Source organism: Somniosus microcephalus, chromosome 4, assembly GCF_052327205.1.
Source record: "Somniosus microcephalus isolate GS21.2 chromosome 4, FLI_Smic_1.0, whole genome shotgun sequence".
In the NCBI taxonomy this organism is placed as follows: Eukaryota; Metazoa; Chordata; class Chondrichthyes; order Squaliformes; family Somniosidae; genus Somniosus; species Somniosus microcephalus.
In genome coordinates this window covers 275,360,999-275,387,798 of record NC_140990.1, presented here as the reverse complement: position 1 = coordinate 275,387,798, position 26,800 = coordinate 275,360,999, and the positions used below count along the sequence as shown (strand labels likewise).

Genomic DNA, 26,800 nt, shown 5'->3' with positions numbered 1-26,800 from the left:
GTCTGTGAGACAAACTTCCCCAGGACCGACAGGGCAACATTAAAGCAAAGTTTTCAAAGAGAAGTTGTCCTGAGTTGCTGCATTACCCCACCCCCGCTATGAGGCATCTTTAAGATTGTTCTGTTATGTCGCACCTGGTGATGGCTCAAGAGCAGCTTTCTTACCAGACTGCAATGTCACTGGCAGAGCCGGGAGAAAAATCTGGACAATGGCCACATAATAATCTCATTATAATGCGAAATGCATTGAAGCAGAGGCCTTTTGTGCTTTCCAGGCTTGTGTGGATGTGCATGCTGCATCTGCATAGCTCTTGCTTTGCTCTTATTCTTTCCACAGCAGTCTGTGTATCTCAGCAACAAAAGCAATGTGCACATGTAGACGATGTAAATGACTCCCATATAGTTCAGTGGATGCGTGTATGATTGGCTCTGGCAAGTCACGTTACAGCGTGTTGCCATTCTGCCGGTGCAGAGCCGCTCCATTGTTTCGATTGAGAGGCGGAAGATCTTTCCTATTTCCAGCTGGGTATTACTGTGTGTCAGTTTCGCTGCGTTATTTCTTTGCCTCGCTTCATGTGGACACAACGAAGTCCGGCAGGACAAGGAACTAAAAATGCAACTGTCACGCTTTGCAAATTAATGTTTCTGCACAAAAATAAACAAAAAGCAAAGATCGGGTGAAAAGCAGGCTCGGATCAGCAGCTAGGAAGCCTCGGGCTTGCTTATACGACGTGACCAAGCCCCCATTCAACATTTGATCTTCAGGATTTTCTACAGGGGGGAAAACCAAAAGTACGTAATGTCAATTTAGGCTTGAATACTTTTATCTTCTTGAAATGTTTGCCAAGGCTCTAGGTCGCTGCCATTTGAATGTTAAGGAGAATGAAGGTTGTTTGTCCCGGGGCTGCGTCTTGCCGGTGACTCTGAGACGGCTTGTCAATCTGGCCATCTGGCGTGAATGAAAGTAACCATTGAAACTCACGGGTTTGAGTGTGTAGATCATTGGCGAGTGTGTCAAACTGCTGTGGATGGAGAGACAGCAGTTCACCAAATGATTAGTGATCAAGTCAAATTAGCTTTATTTTTTATCAATACGATTTGATCAACTTGCTTTTCACAAGAGATGGGGAGGTTAAGCGATATTAATCAAAGGGGGTGAAAGTTAGAGCTTTAGGAAATAGATCAACCTCAGATCGTACATTTTCCCATTGCTTTTAAATAAATATTTTCTTGTGTTATTTTAGACTTTATAAACATTGCGAGGTACTGTCGCGACAAAAATGCACGAGTTTGGAAAATATTTTCTTTAAAAAAATTCAGCAATAGTTGGCAGGGTTTTCGGGATCGAAAGCGCAAGATGTTTAAGGCTTATTTAAAATTGCGCGAGTAATCGGTTTGTGCGCTTTGCTTCCTGAGTTTAGGCAGCGAGCCAAATCAGCCTCACACACTGTCTAACCTGCAGTCTGGAGCCGTATATTCTATTAATAATGCAGCTTTTATTTCGGTGCTGCAGTAATATAATTAGCCGGCAGTTTTATTTACATGCTGCAGTTTTTTTTATCTGTTCCACACCTTTTTGCCAGCGACCAGAGTGAGAAGCATTAAAAAAAAGTGATCACTGACATTACGATTCTTGAGCCAAAAGGTGTCTAGACCGTTCAATAACGCGGAATGTTTTAAAATTGAGATCCCTGTTTCATAAATGGTCTCTTGTTAAAAACAGGACCGGGGCAAGATGTCATTGGTAGATCATCCTCACTGTCCGTACTTTCTGCATACTGTTGATTGGTGGTCAGAATAAATTAGTCGCAACTTTAACGAAATGTTGTCAATATTTCTATAGTTTAAAAATGTACTTAAAGGCGATAAGTATGGTTGTTCAGATCATTTAAGTCAAATGATAAATATTCAAAAATAATGATACTCAACTACTGTTCATTTAAGAATTATATAGAATGAGGCAGAAGTGCAGTTAACAGTTTGGAGTTTATTTCCTCACACTGTTAGTTTAAAAGCAGTAATTTTAGTAGCAATATTTAGTTGCCCTCAAATCAGCAGAGGGCCTTTTGACTTATACTCCAGCTTCCTTAATCTTTTTAGGTAGAGTGCCCTTCATTTCTACCATTCTGTGTCAGCTGAAGTTAAACATGGTATGGAGCCAATTACATTTTACATTTTCTGACCAATGATTCTGAGGTTTTAGTGTCTAGACTTTAGGTTTTGCTTCTGTAGGTATATTTCTTATATTTAATGTTGGTTATAATAAATGTTTGAAAGAAAAGTTCTGATAATTGACCTACATTATAATGGTTATTAATGTTGTAATTGTTCTAGTTTCTATACATTGATTATGATTATGAGCAGTGGAGTGGGTTATCCCATAGAATGCATTGCAGCAAAATATGGATCCAAAACGCAATGTATTTTAATTTCTTTCCAGACCCCTAATGGTGATGCTCCTGAATTGTTGAGCTTGCCTTTGGAATGAGTGCAAGAGGGCGACCTGCTTGTTCATTTCCATCCTCAATGTAGGGAGATGCCCGGCTCTGCGCAATGCCTTCTCTTGATAACTTAGTGGAGATCAGGAACTTATCGTGCAGGAAATCACAGGCTTGAAGCCTCATCTTAATATTTGTGCTCACCATCTCTTGTCACATTTTTTTTAAAGTTTGCATTTGTTCCTTAATTTCAGAATTACTGTTGTTTATATTTTATTGGAGAACTTTTTGAGCATTGTTTATCAGTAACTTTGCTAACAGAATGTTTGCATCAGGTAGTTGTCATTTTGTTAATGTTTTTAATTAAGATCTTTAATTTGCACTTTTATATGAAGTAAATGTACCATTAGCAATGTTATCAAACAACTAATTTGAGTAATGCCTAACCATTATAGTGTAAGGATAGACAGGCTGCAGACCCTGTCTATGTACCAGAAATTAGAGGTTTAGACGCAGGAGTCAAACACCTACAAGTTTATTAAGGATTACATGAACATACTCACAACAACATACTAGAAAACATTAATGCTACACTACAGAAGATCACTCGTTACAGTCATTGTGCTCAACTTTCTAGATCTCTTCTTTCTGTTTCATCTTCTAAATCTGTGTTCTACTCTCGCCCTTTTTATATTATTTTTACATATTACTACACACACATTCCATAACCTTTATAAACTCTGTACCAGCTGTTACCAAGAAGTTCCAGGCTATCTAAACATCAATCATCTTTGGTCTCAGAAGCTAACAGAAATTGCTGGTACCTAGGTTAAGCAAAGGATATATTATACACTATTATGGTTGTACCACAGATAAGTTAGTCTCTAAGCATGTATGAACTTGTGAGACAGTTCAGAATTAAATATCCTAATCAATGTGCTTAACCTCGAGATCAGGTTGTTTGTGACCTCTGTGAAGACGGTCACTGTCAGCAAAGTTCTGCAGGCTTTTAGTCTAGGATTTAATACAAAATGGATTCCTCACTTGCTCTCAATCCCTTAACAATAGCTTAAAAGACTTTGGGGGAGAAATTGGGTGGAGCCGCAAACGGGGCGCCAAGCTCGCCTGGGCGCCGGATTTAGCGCAGCGATCGGAGCAGTTGCGACCACCGGAAATTCAGCTTGAGTGCCCCTCGAGGGACACGGGGCGAGGCTCGAGGTGCTCCGCGTCCCTCTTAGGGCGCTGAAACTGAATATCGCAGCGCAACGTGCCGCAGCGCCACGCTGCGGCACGGCGCGCTGCGGTACTGCAGGTCTTCCTCCCATTCTTAAGGGGGAGGGGCCTGCACCAGCGCAATCGGAGATCGCGAGTGCCGGCAAAAGAGCCTGGCACCGAGGAGAAGTGCCGGGCTCTCGGAAAACAGCCAGCACTGCCGCGGGGGGAGATCAGGAGACCGGGGACGGAGGTGCTGGCAGGCGGCCGCCGAAAAAACGGCCGCCCCGCACCTCCAACTTAATTTGCGCCACTGCCGCCACAGGTAGGCCCCATGAACCGGGCACGATTTGCGAACGGCGCTACAGAGGCGGGCGCTACCGAATATTGAGATCGGGGCGGTAGCGGGGCGCTGCACACACTGATGATGTCATCGGTGGCGGCGCAGCGCAACAGGCTAACGCCGCCATTAGCGCCCCAGCTAAATATCACGGGAGGCGTGGCCAGTGGCGCTAAAGCCACTGAGTGCCCTCTTTAGGCGCTAACTGGTGGCACAGCCCACCGAATTTCTAGGCCTTTATATTTGCCACCATTATACCTTTCTGGTCAGGAATCTGAATAGGCTGTTTTGCTTTTGTGAATGTTGCCAACAGCATTCCTCCCCATGACCTCTCCAATCCAATTTTGCTCCCTGCCTCATGAAAGCCCAAAAGTTATTCGTTGCTCAGTGGTGACATGGCGCAAATGACAGTAAAGGCTGATGATTTGACCTTGCGTTTTTCAGTCCATGGCTGTTCACCACGTTAGGGTTGCTGGTTGTCTGCAGCTGACAATATAGTAGTGAGAAGAAATCTTTTTCCAATAAACTTTAGTGTGGGGAATTTATGAACATACAAAAATGATGGGCAGGAAAAGACCAGCATCATGACTAGATACTTCCTACCTCCCAGCAGCCATGTAACCTCCTGGGAGAAGCAAAAAACCAGGTCATGGTGCATAAGGCCAAAAAGGGAAAATAAATCTGTAAAATTCCTCTCCGATCCCTTCAGGCGATCAAAACCTGTCCAGGAGATCACATGACCATGCATACATTAACTGTTAAACCACTTACTTTTAATAAGATGTGATCTCTGTCCCAGCTAAGAATCGGTTCAGCTCCATTTTGAAGGCATGCAGAGCTTGACACCAAACCAAAGAAGGAGATATTAGGATGGGTGACTAAAAGCTTGGTCAAAAAAGTAGGTTTTAAGGAGTTTCAGAAGGAGGTGGGAGAGGTTTAGGGAGGGAAAGCCAAAATCTGGGTCTCAGGTAGCTGAAGACAAAGCACAAGAAGCCAGAGTTGGAGGAACGCAGTGCTCTTGGAAGGTTGTAGGGCTGAAGAAGGTTACAAAGATAGGGAGGGACGGGGGCATGGAGGGATTTCAACATGAGGATGAGAATTTTAAAATTGTTTGGTGAACCAGGAGCCAATGTGTAGGCGTAGCGAGCGTAGGCGTGATCTGTGAATGCAATGTAGTGCAGGTTAGGATACAGGCAGCAGAGCTTTGGATGAGCTCAAATGTATGGGGGGTGGTGGGGTGGGAGATAGGAGGTTGGCCAGGAGAGTATTGGCATAGTCGTGTCTGGAGGTAACAAAAGCAGATAAACTGAGGCAGGGAGGGAGACAGACAGTGCTACGGAGGTGCAAGTAGGCGCTCTTTGTGATGGGGAGAATATGGGAATGAAATCTCAGATCAGGGCCAAATAAGACTCTTGATGTTTTAGCTTTTATAAATAACAATACGAAATATTGCTAATTGTTAAAGGGATGTTTCTTGTTTGTTTGAGCATATTCGCACTGTATATATCTATAGATGTGGATTGGTGAACAATTCTGGTGTGTTAAAGCTCCACTGCCAAATTCAAATGCTGATGTCACAGTGGGACTTGTCACATTTAGAAAGTGATGGCAGAAATGCTTCCTTTAATGCTCAGAGGATTAAATGTTTGGCTTCTTGTAATGTCTGTTACCATTAACCTCTTTTTAGTAAATGTACTGCTGCTTGCCCATCCCACTATTATGCTCAGGATTTAGGCTGTGTGAAGCCTGATTAACTGCAGAGTCTCTGCTCTGCCAAATTTGAAAACCTCCAATAATGCCAGCAGGACGTCTATACACACATTGCCATTCTTCTTCAGCTGTTCAAGTAATTCTTTGCAAAAAGCTGTGATTGATTGGTCTGTGAAGAGTACACGCGGTACAGATGGGAAAAGCTTTCAATGCGTGCTAATTAATGAGGTCAGGTTTACATCTTCTGGATGAGCCATTTTATTCAATCATGCAGGCAAGAAGTGTGCAGAGACATTTTGTATACATTATGAAGTGCAGGCACAGTGAAGCCAGCAGTATTGTTAAAGTAGTAAAAAGGGAAATAAAAATATGCTGTAAAATTTCATGTAAATGTAATGCTGCAAATTCTGTTGAAGACTAACGAGCATGTCATGTTATGGAAGTAGTACGGCAGATTGCTTAACGAGTACAACGCTTCTAAGATGATCATAAAGAATAGTCCTAATGTGTGATCACTTCCAAGATGAGAACCTTTTAACAACTGACATTTCCCAGGAGAGTGAAGAAAAATGTCAGGAATTTTCTGACTGGCTTGAACATTGTGGCAAGTACAGTACTGCACTCGGAGTTTGACGGTTGACGAGTTATGAATATGTAACTGATGATTGATTCACTGCATTGCTTCATGGTATAACGGGAAAGATATCTCCCAAAATGCTTTTCAACTACAGGTGCTGTGTCAGTTAAATAACAGATGAGGGTCAGGCTTATCAAATAGCTCACATTTCTTGCCATCAAATCAGTATTGGTTTAAATTTGAACCATGATGCTAAGTGGCTTCTGGTAGAGAATGTTTTTTCAGCTGTTCTCAGGGTAAATGATTATCTCTACCAACGTTTCAGTACTTTTAAATCCTTCAGAAATCAGTATCTTTTTTCATTCTTTGTATGCACCTGTCCATATTATAACCCATTTCTTATTAGTAGAATGTCAAACAAATTCCAACTCCGTTCTATACAGATCATCCTATTTTTTTGTTCGTGTCTGCTTCATATTGAAAAGCATGTTAAGTGGATACAGCTAACCTGAATTAAAGTTGCATGACCCCACCATTTAAAAAAAAAAAAAAAAAAAATTCTCAGGCGTAGTCATAAAATGTGCTGTTGCAAAAAAAAAATCCGTTTTAATGATTGTAATAAAAACCAGTAGCATTTTATTCATGGTTCAGTAGGTTGTGCCTGGCCTAGTGCCGTGGAAGAAAAACTACCTTTACATCAGAGCTAATTGAGGAGTGGAAGTGTTTGTGAAAGATGATTCCTGACAATACCTGGTCTCCTCAGTCAGCTGTCTTATGTATGGCCCCCAAGATGGTTAGGCTTTTGTGCATGTGCCTAGGCAGGCATGATTAATGAAACTATACTGAAAATATTACTACATTTCAAAATCTAAAATTTTCAAAATGACACAGGTTATTTTTTCGCAAATTTTTTTGTCCAGTTCTGAATATGTCACATGGGGGGGGGGGTGTAAAATCTGATGGAGTCATGCACCTTTAGTACCCACATAGGTTTGATTTTTTTACATTATTTTATAAATAGCTCCAACCTTTTACCCCCGAATTGTTTCTTGTTTCATAAATTCTGCAAACCTTATGTCACCTCTTTATTTGACCTCTAGTTGTGTCCATCCCTTTTTCTCGCTTTTGTCCTTTCATTTTGAGTTCTATTTCTGTTCTCCATTGTTTTATAGGACTGCTTGTTGTTATAGCCATTTTTATATTCTAAATGTGACTGCTGAAAAACGTATTTAAAACAAGGGACTGAACTGTAATATGCCATGGATAAGAGATCACATTTACTTTGGTGTCCTGGCCAGCATTAAGCTCAATGCTGGGCGCTAAACTCCAGCCATGATGTACAAAATCAATTTAGACTTCAAAGAGTTTCAGCAATATTCTGTTCCGATTAATGAAAGTTGTAAAGCTCTTTAATTAAGCAATCTTTCTTGTACCTACCTGCCAAGCTAGTGTTGCTTTACTAAGTCTTCCTCTGGTAAAGTGTGTATTGCCATTGTCCGTCCATCTGTAATTTGGCTTCTGTTTTAAAGTAACCTTGAGCAGATTTGTGTTTTTAAAAAACTGTCTTTACAGATTTATTGTTGTAAGAAGGTATATTTTTTAAAAAAAAGCTGCTATATCTCAGTATTCTTTTTAAAACTGTAGCCGTGCTAGCATCTAGTTAATGTCAATTGCAAACTCATAGGCCGGAATTTTCCCCGAAAAAAAACGGTTGGGTTTGAAGCGTGGGAGCAGTTAAATTATTTAAACTGAAATTCCCGACCAGATCCTGCCTCCAACCTGCCCCCTTCCGGTTTTAACGGAGGCGAGACGCAGGGCGGGTGACAAACCCGCTCCCAGGGGGCGGTACATCAATTTAAATATTGTATGAGGCTGGAGCCTCTTTTTTTCCTCTCCATTTTGTTTTTAACTGCACGTGGACGGGCTTCACACAATTTATGAAACCCAGCAGTTAAACCGAGGCGGGGACTGCTGCATCCAGAAGGTAAGTGGCTTTATACCTAACTCCTGGATCCAGGGTCCCTCCCTAACCTACCCCCCACGATCAGAGACCCCCCTCACGAGGCCTCCAATCCCCACCATGAGGCCTTCCCCCCCCACCCCACCGACGATGCTGAGGCCGGCCATAACCCTCCGGTGGCCGGCCTTTATCCTCTCTCCCCCACGCGCCCCCCCCCCCCCCCCCGGCCGACCCCCCACCCCCCGCATTGACCCCTCCCCCCCGCGTCGACCCCTCCCCCCCCCCGTGATCCCCAATGCCGACCCCTCCACCTGCGATCCCCGTTGCCAACCACCCCGACCCCGCCACCTGCGATCCCCGTTGCCAACCACCCCGACCCCTCCACCGGTGATCCCCGTTGCCAACCACCCCGACCCCTCCACCGGTGATCCCCGTTGCCAACCACCCCGACCTCTCCACCTGCGATCCCCGTTGCCAACCACTCTGACCCCTCCACCTGCGATCCCCGTTGCCAACCACCCCGACCCCTCCACCTGCGATCCCCGTTGCCAACCATACTGACATCTCCACCTGCGATCCCCGTTGCCAACCACCCCGACCCCTCCACCTGCGATCCCCGTTGCCAACCATACTGACATCTCCACCTGCGATCCCCGTTGCCAACCACTCTGACCTCTCCACCTGCGATCCCCGTTGCCAACCACCCTGACCTCTCCACCTGCGATCCCCGTTGCCAACTACCCCGACCCCTCCACCTGCGATCCCCGTTGCCAACCACCCCGACACCTCCACCTGCGATCCCCGTTGCCAACCACTCTGACCCCTCCACCGGTGATCCCCGTTGCCAACCACCCCGACCCCTCCACCTGCGATCTCCGTTGCCAACCATACTGACATCTCCACCTGCGATCCCCGTTGCCAACCATACTGACATCTCCACCTGCGATCCCCGTTGCCAACCATCCCGACCTCTCCACCTGCGATCCCCGTTGCCAACCACCCTGACCCCTCCACCTGTGATCCCCGTTGCCAACCACTCCGACCCCTCCACCTGTGATCCCCGTTGCCAACCACCCCGACACCTCCACCTGCGATCCCCGTTGCCAACCACTCTGACCCCTCCACCTGCGATCCCCGTTGCCAACCACCCCGACCTCTCCATCTGCGATCCCCGTTGCCAACCACCCCGACCTCTCCACCTGCGATCCCCGTTGCCAACCACCCCGACCCCTCCACCTGCGATCCCCGTTGTCAACCACCCCGACCCCTCCACCTGCGATCCCCGTTGCCAACCACTCTGACCCCTCCACCTGCGATCCCCGTTGCCAACCACTCTGACCCCTCCACCTGCGATCCCCGTTGCCAACCACCCCGACCTCTCCACCTGCGATCCCCGTTGCCAACCACCCCGACCTCTCCACCTGCGATCCCCATTGCCAACCACCCCGACCCCTCCACCTGCGATCCCCGTTGTCAACCACCCCGACCCCTCCACCTGCGATCCCCGTTGCCAACCACTCTGACCCCTCCACCTGCGATCCCCGTTGCCAACCACTCTGACCCCTCCACCTGCGATCCCCGTTGTCAACCACCCCGACCCCTCCACCTGCGATCCCCGTTGCCAACCACTCTGACCCCTCCACCTGCGATCCCCGTTGTCAACCACTCTGACCCCTCCACCTGCGATCCCCGTTGCCAACCACCCCGACCACTCCACCTGCGATCCCCGTTGCCAACCACCCCGACCCCTCCACCTGCGATCCCCGTTGCCAACCACCCCGACCCCTCCACCTGCGATCCCCGTTGCCAACCACCCCGACCTCTCCACCTGCGATCCCCGTTGCCAACCACCCCGACCCCTCCACCTGCGATCCCCGTTGTCAACCACCCCGACCCCTCCACCTGCGATCCCCGTTGCCAACCACTCTGACCCCTCCACCTGCGATCCCCGTTGTCAACCACCCCGACCTCTCCACCTGCGATCCCCGTTGCCAACCACCCCGACCCCTCCACCTGCGATCCCCGTTGCCAACCACCCTGACCTCTCCACCTGCGATCCCCGTTGTCAACCACCCCGACCCCTCCACCTGCGATCCCCGTTGTCAACCACCCCGACCTCTCCACCTGCGATCCCCGTTGCCAACCACCCCGACCCCTCCACCTGCGATCCCCGTTGTCAACCACTCTGACCCCTCCACCTGCGATCCCCGTTGCCAACCACTCTGACCCCTCCACCTGCGATCCCCGTTGCCAACCACCCTGACCTCTCCACCTGCGATCCCCGTTGTCAACCACCCCGACCCCTCCACCTGCGATCCCCGTTGTCAACCACCCCGACCTCTCCACCTGCGATCCCCGTTGCCAACCACCCCGACCCCTCCACCTGCGATCCCCGTTGTCAACCACTCTGACCCCTCCACCTGCGATCCCCGTTGCCAACCACCCCGACCCCTCCACCTGCGATCCCCGTTGTCAACCACCCCGACCCCTCCACCTGCGATCCCCGTTGTCAACCACCCCGACCCCTCCACCTGCGATCCCCGTTGTCAACCACTCCGACCCCTCCACCTGCGATCCCCGTTGCCAACCACTCCGACCCCTCCACCTGCGATCCCCGTTGTCAACCACCCTGACCCCTCCACCTGCGATCCCCGTTGTCAACCACTCTGACCCCTCCACCTGCGATCCCCGTTGCCAACCACTCTGACCCCTCCACCTGCGATCCCCGTTGCCAACCACCCCGACACCTCCACCTGCGATCCCCGTTGCCAACCACTCTGACCCCTCCACCTGCGATCCCCGTTGTCAACCACCCCGACCTCTCCACCTGCGATCCCCGTTGCCAACCACCCCGACCCCTCCACCTGCGATCCCCGTTGCCAACCACCCCGACCCCTCCACCTGCGATCCCCGTTGCCAACCACTCTGACCCCTCCACCTGCGATCCCCGTTGCCAACCACCCCGACCCCTCCACCTGCGATCCCCGTTGCCAACCACCCCGACCCCTCCACCTGTGATCCCCGTTGTCAACCACCCCGACCTCTCCACCTGCGATCCCCGTTGCCAACCACCCCGACCTCTCCACCTGCGATCCCCGTTGCCAACCACCCCGACACCTCCACCTGCGATCCCCGTTGCCAACCACCCCGACCCCTCCACCTGCGATCCCCGTTGCCAACCACCCCGACACCTCCACCTGCGATCCCCGTTGCCAACCACCCCGACCCCTCCACCTGCGATCCCCGTTGCCAACCACTCTGACCCCTCCACCTGCGATCCCCGTTGCCAACCACTCCGACCTCTCCACCTGCGATCCCCGTTGCCAACCACCCCGACCCCTCCACCTGCGATCCCCGTTGCCAACCACTCTGACCCCTCCACCTGCGATCCCCGTTGCCAACCACCCCGACCTCTCCACCTGCGATCCCCGTTGCCAACCACCCCGACACCTCCACCTGCGATCCCCGTTGCCAACCACCCCGACCCCTCCACCTGCGATCCCCGTTGTCAACCACCCCGACCCCTCCACCTGCGATCCCCGTTGCCAACCACCCCGACACCTCCACCTGCGATCCCCGTTGCCAACCACCCCGACACCTCCACCTGCGATCCCCGTTGCCAACCACCCCGACACCTCCACCTGCGATCCCCGTTGCCAACCACCCCGACCCCTCCACCTGCGATCCCCGTTGTCAACCACTCTGACCCCTCCACCTGCGATCCCCGTTGCCAACCACCCCGACCCCTCCACCTGCGATCCCCGTTGTCAACCACCCCGACCTCTCCACCTGTGATCCCCGTTGCCAACCACCCCGACACCTCCACCTGCGATCCCCGTTGCCAACCACCCCGACCTCTCCACCTGCGATCCCCGTTGCCAACCACCCCGACCCCTCCACCTGCGATCCCCGTTGCCAACCACCCCGACACCTCCACCTGCGATCCCCGTTGCCAACCACCCCGACCCCTCCACCTGCGATCCCCGTTGTCAACCACTCTGACCCCTCCACCTGCGATCCCCGTTGCCAACCACCCCGACCCCTCCACCTGCGATCCCCGTTGTCAACCACTCTGACCCCTCCACCTGTGATCCCCGTTGCCAACCACCCCGACCCCTCCACCTGCGATCCCCGTTGCCAACCACCCCGACCTCTCCACCTGCGATCCCCGTTGTCAACCACCCCGACCCCTCCACCTGCGATCCCCGTTGCCAACCACCCCGACCCCTGCACCTGCGATCCCCGTTGTCAACCACCCCGACCCCTCCACCTGCGATCCCCGTTGCCAACCACCCCGACCCCTCCACCTGCGATCCCCGTTGTCAACCACCCCGACCTCTCCACCTGTGATCCCCGTTGTCAACCACCCCGACCCCTCCACCTGCGATCCCCGTTGCCAACCACCCCGACCCCTCCACCTGCGATCCCCGTTGCCAACCACCCTGACCCCTCCACCTGCGATCCCCGTTGTCAACCACCCCGACCTCTCCACCTGCGATCCCCGTTGTCAACCACCCCGACCTCTCCACCTGCGATCCCCGTTGTCAACCACCCCGACCTCTCCACCTGCGATCCCCGTTGTCAACCACCCCGACCTCTCCACCTGCGATCCCCGTTGCCAACCACCCCGACCCCTCCACCTGTGATCCCCGTTGTCAACCACCCCGACCCCTCCACCTGCGATCCCCGTTGTCAACCACCCCGACCTCTCCACCTGCGATCCCCGTTGTCAACCACCCCGACCTCTCCACCTGTGATCCCCGTTGTCAACCACCCCGACCTCTCCACCTGCGATCCCCGTTGCCAACCACTCTGACCCCTCCACCTGCGATCCCCGTTGTCAACCACCCCGACCCCTCCACCTGCGATCCCCGTTGCCAACCACCCCGACCCCTCCACCTGCGATCCCCGTTGTCAACCACCCCGACCTCTCCACCTGTGATCCCCGTTGCCAACCACTCTGACCCCTCCACCTGTGATCCCCGTTGTCAACCACCCCGACCTCTCCACCTGTGATCCCCGTTGCCAACCACTCTGACCCCTCCACCTGCGATCCCCGTTGTCAACCACCCCGACCCCTCCACCTGCGATCCCCGTTGCCAACCACCCCGACCCCTCCACCTGCGATCCCCGTTGCCAACCACTCTGACCCCTCCACCTGCGATCCCCGTTGCCAACCACCCCGACACCTCCACCTGCGATCCCCGTTGCCAACCACCCCGACCCCTCCACCTGCGATCCCCGTTGCCAACCACTCTGACCCCTCCACCTGCGATCCCCGTTGCCAACCACCCCGACCCCTCCACCTGCGATCCCCGTTGCCAACCACCCCGACCCCTCCACCTGCGATCCCCGTTGTCAACCACCCCGACCCCTCCACCTGTGATCCCCGTTGCCAACCACCCCGACCCCTCCACCTGCGATCCCCGTTGCCAACCACCCCGACACCTCCACCTGCGATCCCCGTTGTCAACCACCCCGACCTCTCCATCTGCGATCCCCGTTGCCAACCACTCTGACCCCTCCACCTGCGATCCCCGTTGTCAACCACCCTGACCCCTCCACCTGCGATCCCCGTTGCCAACCACCCCGACCCCTCCACCGGTGATCCCCGTTGCCAACCACCCCGACCTCTCCACCTGCGATCCCCGTTGCCAACCACCCCGACCCCTCCACCGGTGATCCCCGTTGCCAACCACCCCGACCCCTCCACCTGCGATCCCCGTTGCCAACCACCCTGACCTCTCCACCTGCGATCCCCGTTGTCAACCACTCTGACCCCTCCACCTGCGATCCCCGTTGCCAACCACCCCGACCTCTCCATCTGCGATCCCCGTTGCCAACCACTCTGACCCCTCCACCTGCGATCCCCGTTGCCAACCACCCCGACCTCTCCACCTGTGATCCCCGTTGCCAACCACTCTGACCCCTCCACCTGCGATCCCCGTTGTCAACCACCCCGACCCCTCCACCTGCGATCCCCGTTGCCAACCACCCCGACCCCTCCACCTGCGATCCCCGTTGCCAACCACTCTGACCCCTCCACCTGCGATCCCCGTTGCCAACCACCCCGACACCTCCACCTGCGATCCCCGTTGCCAACCACCCCGACCCCTCCACCTGCGATCCCCGTTGCCAACCACTCTGACCCCTCCACCTGCGATCCCCGTTGCCAACCACCCCGACCCCTCCACCTGCGATCCCCGTTGCCAACCACCCCGACCCCTCCACCTGCGATCCCCGTTGTCAACCACCCCGACCTCTCCACCTGCGATCCCCGTTGCCAACCACTCTGACCCCTCCACCTGCGATCCCCGTTGTCAACCACCCCGACCCCTCCACCTGTGATCCCCGTTGCCAACCACCCCGACCCCTCCACCTGCGATCCCCGTTGCCAACCACCCCGACACCTCCACCTGCGATCCCCGTTGTCAACCACCCCGACCTCTCCATCTGCGATCCCCGTTGCCAACCACTCTGACCCCTCCACCTGCGATCCCCGTTGCCAACCACCCCGACCCCTCCACCTGTGATCCCCGTTGCCAACCACCCCGACCCCTCCACCTGCGATCCCCGTTGCCAACCACCCCGACACCTCCACCTGCGATCCCCGTTGTCAACCACCCCGACCTCTCCATCTGCGATCCCCGTTGCCAACCACTCTGACCCCTCCATCTGCGATCCCCGTTGCCAACCACCCCGACCCCTCCACCTGCGATCCCCGTTGCCAACCACCCCGACCCCTCCACCTGCGATCCCCGTTGTCAACCACCCTGACCCCTCCACCTGCGATCCCCGTTGCCAACCACCCCGACCCCTCCACCGGTGATCCCCGTTGCCAACCACCCCGACCTCTCCACCTGCGATCCCCGTTGCCAACCACCCCGACCCCTCCACCGGTGATCCCCGTTGTCAACCACTCTGACCCCTCCACCTGCGATCCCCGTTGCCAACCACCCCGACCTCTCCATCTGCGATCCCCGTTGCCAACCACTCTGACCCCTCCACCTGCGATCCCCGTTGCCAACCACCCCGACCTCTCCATCTGCGATCCCCGTTGCCAACCACTCTGACCCCTCCACCTGCGATCCCCGTTGTCAACCACCCCGACCCCTCCACCTGCGATCCCCGTTGCCAACCACTCTGACCCCTCCACCTGCGATCCCCGTTGCCAACCACCCCGACACCTCCACCTGCGATCCCCGTTGCCAACCACTCTGACCCCTCCACCTGCGATCCCCGGTGTCAACCACCCCGACACCTCCACCTGCGATCCCCGTTGCCAACCACTCTGACCCCTCCACCTGCGATCCCCGTTGTCAACCACCCCGACACCTCCACCTGCGATCCCCGTTGCCGCCCCCCAACCCACCTGCGTGAAGAAAATTCAGGCCATAATCTTTCTAGGAACTTTAAATCAAACAGTTCTGAACTAAAGCACAAAGCAAAAGGTGTCATGTCCAAGACAAACCATATAATAGGATAAAGGCAAATTTACCCAACCTTATAATATGTAAAAATCGTCACATCATTTTGAGAATATATAAAGCTAGAGGGAGAGCTTGAAACAGTGGGCTAAAACTTAAGAGTGAAGTGCCATGAAAAAAACAAGTTTTTAAATCTTGTCACTCCTCCATTACAGTTATTATTTACCATATATATTTAAATATTTTGTTTGTGTGGATGCAATGTGATACGAGTGCATAGCCAGAAATTGTGCTGTGTTTGTGTGATGCTCATTGTGGAGGTTTAATAATTGCCACATAATTACTGTTGATTTACTGAAAAATAATCTGCAGGTAATTGCTGAGAAAATCTTTGTAAACACATGACTGATAAATTCTTGTAATTTTTCCAACCACTGCACTGTTCATATAACCAATTGTTCAGACAAACTGATTACAGTACTGCGTTGGGAAAAATAATTTTCGGAGTCAATTTTCTTGACTTTGCAACCAGGATATTTGATTTGTAATTGGAAGTTGGCTGAATCAGAGCTTTATCCTATTGCCTCTCTGTTTTCATTCCACATATTTCACCATGGTATCGTTTGAACAAGGTCAATGTGTCGATTCACTCTGCACTAGCATTCAACAGCACTCTAATAATGTTCTTATAGTAACTTGGCTCAGGATGAAAATTGCTTCCCTATCATTTTGGATTCAAATTATTTAAAAACTTTAGTATGTTGACGAAATGTTTGTAATGTGAATGAAGCTTATCCTTAACATTGTTGGCCTGGAATGTCACCCCTCCTTGTCAGTCAGGTTGTAGGTCAATGCAGTATGTAATTAAGTGGCATCTATCATGTCATCTATCTAACAAATATAAACTAACACCAATAGATTTAAACTTGTACAGTACAGTTGGTAACATTAGCATATGTTTTATATATATCCATCTATGATATCTTATTTTATTTACATATCCAAATCTTTTATTGTTTTACTTTGTTTGGTAGACAAAGATCTAGTTTCAAAATGCCTTCATTGTTTAGTGTCATAACATTTATATTAGCTTCCTCCTCATATTTGCATATATATTCTTAGAATCTTAAAAATGTACTGTAGTTCTAACAGTTTCAAATGCAGTGTGCATAAACCAGCTGTAGTACTTAACCCTTGAGGTACTGATACATTTTTCAAATTTCAAAATGCACATCTTTATTGATATAACTGTCCAAAACTGATTTCCTAGAATTTTCCAGTGGCCCATATAAAGCAGAATTGTAGAAATGTAAACAATAAGATAACATTACAATATAATTCTTTGAATGAAATCATTCTAATCATATTCAGTTATACAGTACCTTGATATTTTGGTCGAGACTCTTAGAATCATGCTCCAATTATGAGATTAAATACTTATATGGGACCTAGCCTACTAAAGATTAAAGTGAGAGGTTGGTTTCATAACTGCATTCTTTTCAGGTGCATTGTGCACTCAAGCTGTAGAATCAATGTGAATGTGGTTTGGCTTTGTACCAATGCTGCAGTTACAGTGTAAATGCAGTCTGAATATGCCAGTGGGCCCAACCAGACACTCGAAGAAAGCTGAATGAGAAAGTCTCGCTCTGCTTGACTTTGGAGTCATTGGGGCCTTGGCACCCGATTTGTGCACATGTTGGGCATTATTGACAAAGAGCTGGAACAGCAGTGAGAAATATTTAAAAAGGTGATCAATAGAGTTCAGGAGAAATATATTCTGCTAAAAAACAAGAACAAACTAACCAATAATGAAACACCATGGATGAATAAAGAGATAAGGTCAAAATCAAAACTAAAGAAAAAGGCATGCACTAAGTACATCTATATATATATATATATCAAAGACCTCTGTCTGTCTGTCTGTCTTTCTGTCTGTCTGTCTGTCCATTCTCTATACGTTCGAAAGTTATAGAGCGTACCTACACGCGCGTCACATCAAAAGAAAGCTTACGATTACGGACCGGTCATAGGCGTATTTACTTTTCTGTCAGACAAAAATCGTGCCCACAGTATCCAAAAAACGTTCAAAATTCCGCTCATTAAATGGGAAAAGTTCCGCTCATTTGCTCATTAGCATTGAGTGACGTGAAGGTTGACCAATCGTGCGGTCGAGCGACCTGACAGTTGATCGACAGTTGACCAATCGGTGCGTCACGGGGGCGGGTTCATTGCGCGTGCGGGCGAGCCATCCTACAGTTGAGTGTTGAGTGACTTGACGATTGACCAATCCTACAGTTCAGTGACCTGACGGTTGACCAATCGGTGCATGTGTGGGCGGGCCTTATCATTCTGAACCGAGGTGAGTGGCCGCCATCTTGATTCTTCACGATTTTTTTCCCACACTTTCTGTGTGTTAGGGAACTAAGGAAAATAACAATTTATTAGAGTTTTAAATTGTATTTAGCAACAGTAGGAAATGAAGTGATCCCCTGCCCTTCGCCCGGAGGCTCGCCTACTTTGACGGCCATTTCGAGTGGCTGTGCCGGCGCCGGGCGCGGCCTAGCAGCCCGGGAAGCCTGGGCTTTGAGTTGCGGGCCGTGGCGGGAGCCGCCGCGCACAAAACTTCCCCGCGGCGTCAACAGCCCCGCCCCAGAGCCCGACCCAAAGCCACCAGGTCACCGGCCGCGGCGGGCCGTGCCGGGAGCTGCCGCGCACAAAACCTCCCCGCGGCGTCAACAGCCCCGCCCCAGAGCCGGACCCATAGCCACCAGGGGCGGCGGGCCGTGCGGGAGCTGCCGCGCACAAAACCTCCCCGCGGCGTCAAAAGCCCCGCCCGAGAGCCCGACCCAAAGCCATCAGGTGAGCGGCCGCGGCGGCCCAGTCTCTCTCTCACACTCCCAATCTCTCTCTCTCAATCTCTCACACTCCCAATCTCTCTCTCTCTCACACTCCCAATCTCTCTCTCTCTCACACTCCCAATCTCTCTCTCTCTCACACTCCCAATCTCTCTCTCTCTCACACTCCCAATCTCTCTCTCTCACACTCCCAATCTCTCTCTCTCTCCTTCCCTCTCTCTCTCTCACACTCCCAATCTCTCTCTCTCTCAATCTCTCTCTCTCTCACAATCTCTCTCTCTCTCTCGCACACTCCCACTCTCTCTCTCTCACACACTCCCACTTTCTCTCTCTCTCACACACTCCCATTCTCTCTCTCTCTCACTCCCACACTCCCAGTCTCTCTCACTCCCACACTCCCAGTCTCTCTCACACTCCCAGTCCCTCTCACACTCCCAATCTCTCTCTCTCTCTCTCCCAATCTCTCTCTCTCTCTCTCTCACACTACCAATCTCTCTCTCTCACGCTCCCAATCTCTCTCTTCTCTCTCTCTCACACGCCCAATCAACCTAACCCGCACATCTTTGGACTGTGGGAGGAAACCCACGCAAACACGGGGAGAATGTGCAAACTCCACACAGACAGTCGCCCGAGGCCGGATTCGAACCCGGGTCCCTGGCGCTGTGAGGCAACAGTGGTAACCACTATGCCACCGTGCTGCCCTCTCTCTCTTCCAACAACAACATGCCCTCAAAAAAGCCTCGGCACCGCCGGGCACCCCCAGCTAGTAGACAATAAAGGAGAGGATGACAAAAAGGAATACAAAGAGATTAGGAAAGAAGTAAAAAAAAATTGGAAAGCAGAGGAACTATGAGATTAAATTATCAAGGAATATAAAAAAAAGTAAAATATTCTACAGACACAGAAATAACAAGAAAAATCAGGATAGGGACAGGCCCACTAAGGGATGCACAAGATAAACTCACAGGTAATGACAACAAAATGGCAGAAATATTGAATAGTTACTTTGCCTCCGTGTTTACCAGAGGAAGAGATCAAAAAAGATATAATGACATTTAAGATAAAAAGGGGGGAAATAATTGATGAAATAATCAAAATTAGAGAGGATAAAACCCCTGATTTGGATGGATTGCATCCCGCATATTAAAAGAAGTTAGTGAAGAGATGGCAGCGATACAATTACATATATATGAAAATTCATTAGAAGAGGGAATAGTGCCAGAGGACTGGTGGACAGCTAATGCTATTCCTATATTTAAAAAGGGAGATAGAACAAGTGCAGGGAACTATAGACCAGTTAGCTTAACATTGGTGGTAGGAAAGATAATGGAATCTTTACTTAAAGATGTAATGAAAAACATCTAGAAACCAAAAATATAATAGAGTAGTCAGCACGGATTTCAAAAAGGAAGGTAATGCTTGACCAACCTTTTTGAATTCTTTGAAGAAATAACAAAGAGGGTAATGCAGTAGATGTAATATATTTGGATTTTCAAAAGGCCTTTGATAAGCTACAGAATAGTAGATTCATAAGTAAGGTCAGAGCATGTGGAGTCATGACACGATGGTAATTGATGGAAAGCTGGCTACAAAATGGAAACCAGAGAGTAGGGGTTAAGGGTAGCTACTCAGACTGGCAAAAGGTGGGAAGTGGTGTTCCATAGGGATCGGTGGTGGGACCACTGTTGTTCACAATTTACATTAATGATTTGGACTCAGGAATCGGAAGTACAATTTCAAAATTTGTGGACAACACCAAATTGGGGGGTATAAATGCTGAGGAAGAATGTGACAAAATACAAGAAGGCATTAATAAACTTACAAAATGGGCGAGTAATTAGCAAATTAATTTCAATATAGACAAGTGTGAGGTGGTGCATTTTGGTAGGAAGAATAAGGAGGCCACATATTGCTTGGTTAATAAGAGTCTAAATGGGGTAGAGGAGCAAAGGGATCTAGGGGTACAGATACACCAATCACTAAAAGTAATGACACAGGTTAATAAGGCCATAATAAAACCAAACCAAGCAAGCACTGGGGTTAATTTCTAGAGGGATAGAGTTAAAAAGCAGAGAAGTTACATTCAACTTGTATAGTACCTTGGTTAAACCACACTTGGAGTACTGTGTACAGTTCTAGTCTCATTATAAAAAGGATATAGAGGCGCTGGAGACGGTGCAAAAAGATTCACAAGGATGACACCAGAACTTATCAGGAAAGGCTGAACAGGCTGAGGTTCTCTTCTCCAGAAAAGAGAAGGCTGAGGGGTTACCTGATAGATGTCTTTAAGATTATGAAAAGGTTTGATGGGGTAGATGTAAAGAAAACGTTTCCACTTGTGGGGGAAACCAAAACTAGGAGTTATAAATATAAGACAGTCACCAATAAATCCAACAGGAAATTCAGGAGAAACTTCTGAATGTGGAACGTGCTACCACAGGGAGTTAAGGCAAAGCTAGATAAGCACATGAGGGAGAAAGGAATAGAAGGATATGCTGATGGGGTTTGATGAAGAGGGATGGGAGGAGGCTTGTGTGGAGCATAAGCGCTGGCATAGAACAGTTGGGCCAAATGGCCTGTTTCTGTGCTGTGTGTAACACTATATATTATTGCAAAGTAGTTTTGTTTGATGTTAAACTTGTGGAAGGTGAATGCACTGTTGCTGTATACAAGGGTGACTTTTACTCTCTCAATCAGTGGTAAAGGAGCGGGCATGCAGTTAAAATGCAGCCGCTCCATTCCCACATATCTACGATTTCAACGTGCTGGTTTTGGTGGCAGATGAGGCTGCTGCTGGACTCCAGTGGGAGCCTCATTGATAAATGCAAATCAGGGTCCCATGATGAGAATTTTTGCCCACTGCACAACATTTCACTCCTCCCCCCACCCCACCTCTTGGATATACCTTGCTGCTGCCAGCCGTCTACTGATGCCAGAGGGCGGCCTCTCGGTCGTCCAATCGTCACCCTCCCTGCGAGCCAGCTGCCACTTTCCTCCAGAAACAGCCAAGCAGCTGACTGGTGGCATTCAAATAAAGCCCAGCAGTTAAAATCTGCCGGTCTCCAACTCACACTCCCGTGTGAGATTACAATCAGCTCCTGCTGAGGGCTAAAATCAACCCTTATATCTCATAGAGTCATAGGGCTCGAATTTCACAGGGCCGTGGAGGAGGGAATGGAGGCGTGTGGGGTGTTAAAATTGCAAAAAGTGGCTGGCGGGCGGGCGGGCCCAACCCCGCCTCCATCCCGCCTCCAAGCAATTTTCAAGAAATCGTGTTTACTGCTCCCGTCTCCGTCCCACCTCCAAGAGGCGGGATAGGCCCTTAACGAGCATTAAATTGCCTCTATTATCCCAGTTTGAAAGGCCTTGGTGATTTTAACCCTTTTCTGACGTGAAGCACGCCTGCTCTGAAACACGATGGTGAAACCTGGTGGGAGCACAATTGGATTGCTGACTATCAGCTGCAGCTCCAACATTAAATAGGATATTTGATCAGTCTTCATTTGCAGGTGGCAGGACTTTGTAGTCTCAGGCCTGGGGGAACTTTAGAAGGCATAACCACAGCTGTGGAAGTTTGGAGCCTGACACCCATCTCCAATGTGACCTCCTGGGAAACCCTTCTCGCCACCTTCACTGAGCGCTTCCTCAACTGAGGCATATACCAATTAATCCTAAGCCCTCAATGTGGAAGTCCCATTAGCGAAATGACACACACCACAACTGCAGCAGTAGCCATCAGATTTTTTATTTACAGTAACTGATGGCTTTATAACATTAAACATCAAATTTCACCCAAGTGACTACCCTTGTGACTATTTGTGCAGTATCTTTCTCTTACCCGTGCTCCTACGTGGTGCTTCCCCTGTGGCTTCAGCAGATGTGGAGGCCCCTTGCTCACTTTCTTGCTGCTCTTGTCTCGACACCATTGGCGGGCGTCCTCTGGGGTTGCGAGCCTGTGAGGGCTCGGCAACAGTCTGCTGCTCCTGCAGCTGTGCAGGGGTTGAGACGCCGATCTCAGTTGGGTGTGGACTCTGGTGGGGCTCTTACCGAGGGCTCTGCAGTGGCATGGAAGTGTGAGCGCTTGGAGAGGAGCCCCCACTTCTTTGATGTCTGCCACCAACTTCCCTCTCGTGGGTCAGGTCCCCCTCAGCGCTTGCAAGTGGCTTGAGAGCACCTTGCTGCACATCAGTAGGGCCATGGAGACCCATATCTGCACTGGCAGTCCTACTCTGAAGGACTTCCATGAAGGTCTGGTTTCTCTGTTCAATAGATGACCATCGCTCCTCCAGAGATGTCATTCTATCCAGAACACTCACCATGTTTTCTGCAATCTGGCAACTTATCACCTCCATGGAGGTTGCCATCCTTTCCATGGTGATGCGTTCATGCGCCAATGACTCCACAAAGGCTCTGCTCATGTTCGCAATGGACTCCTCCATTCGCTCCACACTCGCAGCGACCCGGGAGACAAAACCTGCTAGAGACTCCTGCATCTGTTCCTGGAGTTCCAGCACCGCTGATCTTATGGATGGACCCAGAGGCAGAGGGTCGACATGCAGCTGAGCTGAGCTGGCAGAGGCCTGCGCCCTCCGACGAGGACTCTCCACTGCTGTCCCTGTCTCCATCATCTGCTGATGCTCACTTGTGAGCTGTGATACACCAGGTGACAAAACTACTCTATCGCGCGAAGGTCTCACCGATGTGTGAGTCTCTGCGCTGGTGCTGGGTGCGCTGAATTCTGCTGACGCTACGCCCTCAGAGGTTGCAGCTTCCTCTGAGGAGTCTGGATGCTCAGGCTCTTCCTCCTAGCTAGTGGGGACGGGGGCTCTCGATGGTCCTGTGGGGGAGTAAAGGAAAGAGTCAGAGATGTGATGCCAAGGTTACATGCACATTGTATATTGCAGATGATCATAAGTCCGTCTGTTAGAGCTTCAGAATCATTATCAGCGACTCATGCAATGTCAATGAGAGAGATGGAAAACTATTGCTGTGATGCACCCGTCTGTCCGTCCCCCACATGCGCATCGTCCTCCTCTCCCACGATCTCCAGGACCGCCTCCTCCCAGGGGGTGAGCTGGGCTACTGAGGGTGGCCCTCCTCCTGTCCTCGCTCTTTCCCTCTTATTGTGAGCTCTCTTTTCCTGCAATGAGGGAGACAAGTGGAGTTTGAGTGAAAATGAAGGAGTGAGTGTAGAGAATCCATAGCATAGATGCTTAGAAGGAGACAAAGATGGAGTGAGGTGGCAAGACCAAGGGCCCTTCCTGTGTGTTGTAAGTTGTTTTCATGGCATCACAGTGATAGGGAGTGTGAGGGCTGCATAGTTGAATAGTTAGGTGAATGTGACCATAGAGAGAGAGGGAATGGGTAAGGGTGCATGGATGTCAGTGTCAAGTGGGATGTGGAGGAAGAGATTGCTAAAGCTGAGTACTGGTGAGGAAAGGCAATGGGGATCAGATTGAGGGTAATGGGAAAGTCATACTCACTTTTCCAGTGCGCAGAAGGTCATGAAACCTCTTCCTGCACTGAAGCCAGGTTCTGCGGGTTATCGAAAAAGAGTTGACCTCCTGGGCCACCTGGTTCCACACAGCCTTGGTCTGCTGGAGAGGCTTCTTCCTCCCTGAAGAAGGGAAGAGCACGTCTTTAATGTCTCTTGCTCCCTCCACTAAAGCTTGCGGGGCAACGTCATCAAACCTGGGTGCAGACCTAGGTCTCTCGCTGGTCATTCTGTCTCCAGGTCCCTCTAACATGAAAGGCCAAACAGTTGGCAGTCTGCAGAAGAAGCAAGCCTTGTTGCAGACCTTAAATGCAGCAGCAATGATGACGTCATCGGAGGCGAGTTTCAGACTGAAAAAACTAATTGGGCCATGGGTTCCCATACGCTGGAACTCAATTGCCCACTTAAGTTAAAATCGCTTCATTCTCCCACATCGATTTAGAATCGGGTGGCTAACACGAAAAGCGGATTACACGAACCCAGCCCGCCCCAGTAACAAAATCAAGCCCTTAGTCATAACGGCACAGAAGGAAGCCATTTGGCTCATCAAGTCCATGCCGGCTCTCTGTAGAGCAATCCAGTCAGTTCCATTCCACCGCTCTATCCCCGTTGCCCTGCAACTTTATTTCCCTTGGGTGCTTATCCAGTCTCCCCTTGAAAACATTGAGTGTGTCTGCTTCCACCACTTCCGTTGGCAGCAATTTCCAGGTCCTCAGCACTCCCTCATGTCCACCCTGTATCTCTTGCCCAAAACCTTAAATCTGTGTCCCCTACTCCTTGTACCATCAACTAGTGGGAACAGCCTTTCCCCGTCTAGCCTATCCAAACCCGTCATAATCTTGTACACCTCTATCAAATCACCCCTCAACCTCCTTTGCTCAGTGAAAACAAATCCAGCTTCTCCAACCTGTCCTTGTAGCTAAGATCCCCCAGCCCCGGAACCATTCTGGTAAGTCTCCTCTGCACCCTCTCAAGGGCCTTCACATCCTTCATAAAGTGTGGTGACCAGAACTGAACGCAATACTCCAGTTGTGGCCTAACCAGCACTTTATAAATCTCCAACATAACTTCTCTACTTTCGTACTCAGTACCTTATTTATGAAACCCAAGATCCCATATGCTTTGCTAACCACTCTCTCAGTATGTCCTGCCACCTTCAGGGACCTATGCACATTAACTTCCAGGTCCCTCTGTCCTTCCACACGCTTTAAAACTGTGTCATTAAGTGTATATTGCCTCTCCCTGTTCCTTCTGCCAAAATGCATCACCTCACACTTCTCTGTATTAAATTCCATCTGCCACTTGTCTGCCCATTCTGCTAGCCTTTCTATGTCCTGTTGTAGTCGATTGGTATCATCCTCACTGTTTGCCATACCCCCAAGTTTGGTGTCATTGGCAAATTTAGAAATACTACTTTGTATTGCAATATCCAGGTCATTTATATCTATAATATATATCAAAAAAAGCAGAAGCCCCAGCACTGACCCTTGGGGAACACCACTGTCTACCATCTTCCAGTCTGAAAAACAGCCATTTACCACAACTCGCTGTTTTCTGTCCTTAAACCAATCTCCTGAAAATATAATGTACAGTATTCGAAATGGAAGATTAAAGCAAATTCTTCACTCATCATATATACACTAGAAGATCTCCCATGGCATTGCTCACACAGGGTTAGAAAAAATATGCTGTTTTATAGCTATACTAGCTGGAGTGCCCGGCGGTGCCGAGGATTTTTCGAGGGCATGTTGTTGTTGGAAGAGAGAGAGAGAGCGACTGGGGGGGGGGGGGTGGGGGAAGAGAGAGAGAGAGCGACTGGGGGGGGGTGGGGGAAGAGAGAGAGAGAGAGAGCGACTGGGGGGGGAAGAGAGAGAGAGCGACTGGGGGGGGAAGAGAGAGAGCGACTGGGGGGGGGAAGAGAGAGAGCGACTGGGGGGGAAGAGAGAGAGCGACTGGGGGGGAAAAGAGAGAGCGACGGGGGGAAGAGAGAGCGACGGGGGGAAGAGAGAGAGCGACTGGGGGGAAGAGAGAGAGCGACTGGGGGGGAAGAGAGAGAGCGACTGGGGGGGAAGAGAGAGAGCGACTGGGAAGAGAGAGAGCGACTGGGGGGAAGAGAGAGAGCGACTGGGGGGGAAGAGAGAGAGCGACTGGGGGGGAAGAGAGAGCGACTGGGGGGGAAGAGAGAGAGCGACTGTGGGGGGAAGGTGGCCCGATGGACTCCTGCGAAGGAAGGAAGAAGGTAAGCTCTCCCTCCCTGTCCCACCCCCTCACTCTTTCCCTCCCTGTCCCACCCCCTCACTCTTTCCCTCCCTCACCCTTTCTCTCCCTCCCCCGTCTCTCCCTCCCTCACCCTCTCTCTCTCCCTCCCCGTCTCTCCCTGCTTTACTCTCCCTCCCCCTCTCCCTCCCTCCTCCCCCCACCCTCTCCTCCCTCCCTCCTCCCCCCACCCTCTCTCCCTCCCTCCTCCCCCACCCTCTCTCGCTCCCCTCCCCCCACCCTCTCTTGCTCCCCTCCCCCCACCCTCTCTCGCTCCCCTCCCCCCACCCTCTCGCTCCCCTCCCCCACCCTCTCGCTCCCCTCCCCCCACCCTCTCTCGCTCCCCTCCCCCCACCCTCTCTCGCTCCCCTCCCCCCACCCTCTCTCGCTCCCCTCCCCCCACCCTCTCTCGCTCCCCTCCCCCCACCCTCTCTCGCTCCCCTCCCCCCACCCTCTCTCGCTCCCCTCCCCCCACCCTCTCTCGCTCCCCTCCCCCCACCCTCTCTCGCTCCCCTCCCCCCACCCTCTCTCG

The 26,800-nt window shown here is 51.0% G+C and overlaps 1 protein-coding gene across 2 annotated transcripts in view; it reads left to right on the top strand.

The window, feature by feature from the left end:
* Positions 1 to 363: 363 nt before the first annotated feature.
* The window catches only part of csrnp3 (cysteine-serine-rich nuclear protein 3), a 367,963-nt gene continuing 341,526 nt past the window's right edge, over positions 364 to 26,800 (top strand). For both annotated transcript variants that reach the window (XM_085986454.1, XM_085986453.1), the window contains exon 1: positions 364 to 791. The gene's annotated coding sequence lies outside the window, so the exon portion shown is untranslated. The remainder of the gene's footprint in view (positions 792 to 26,800) is intronic.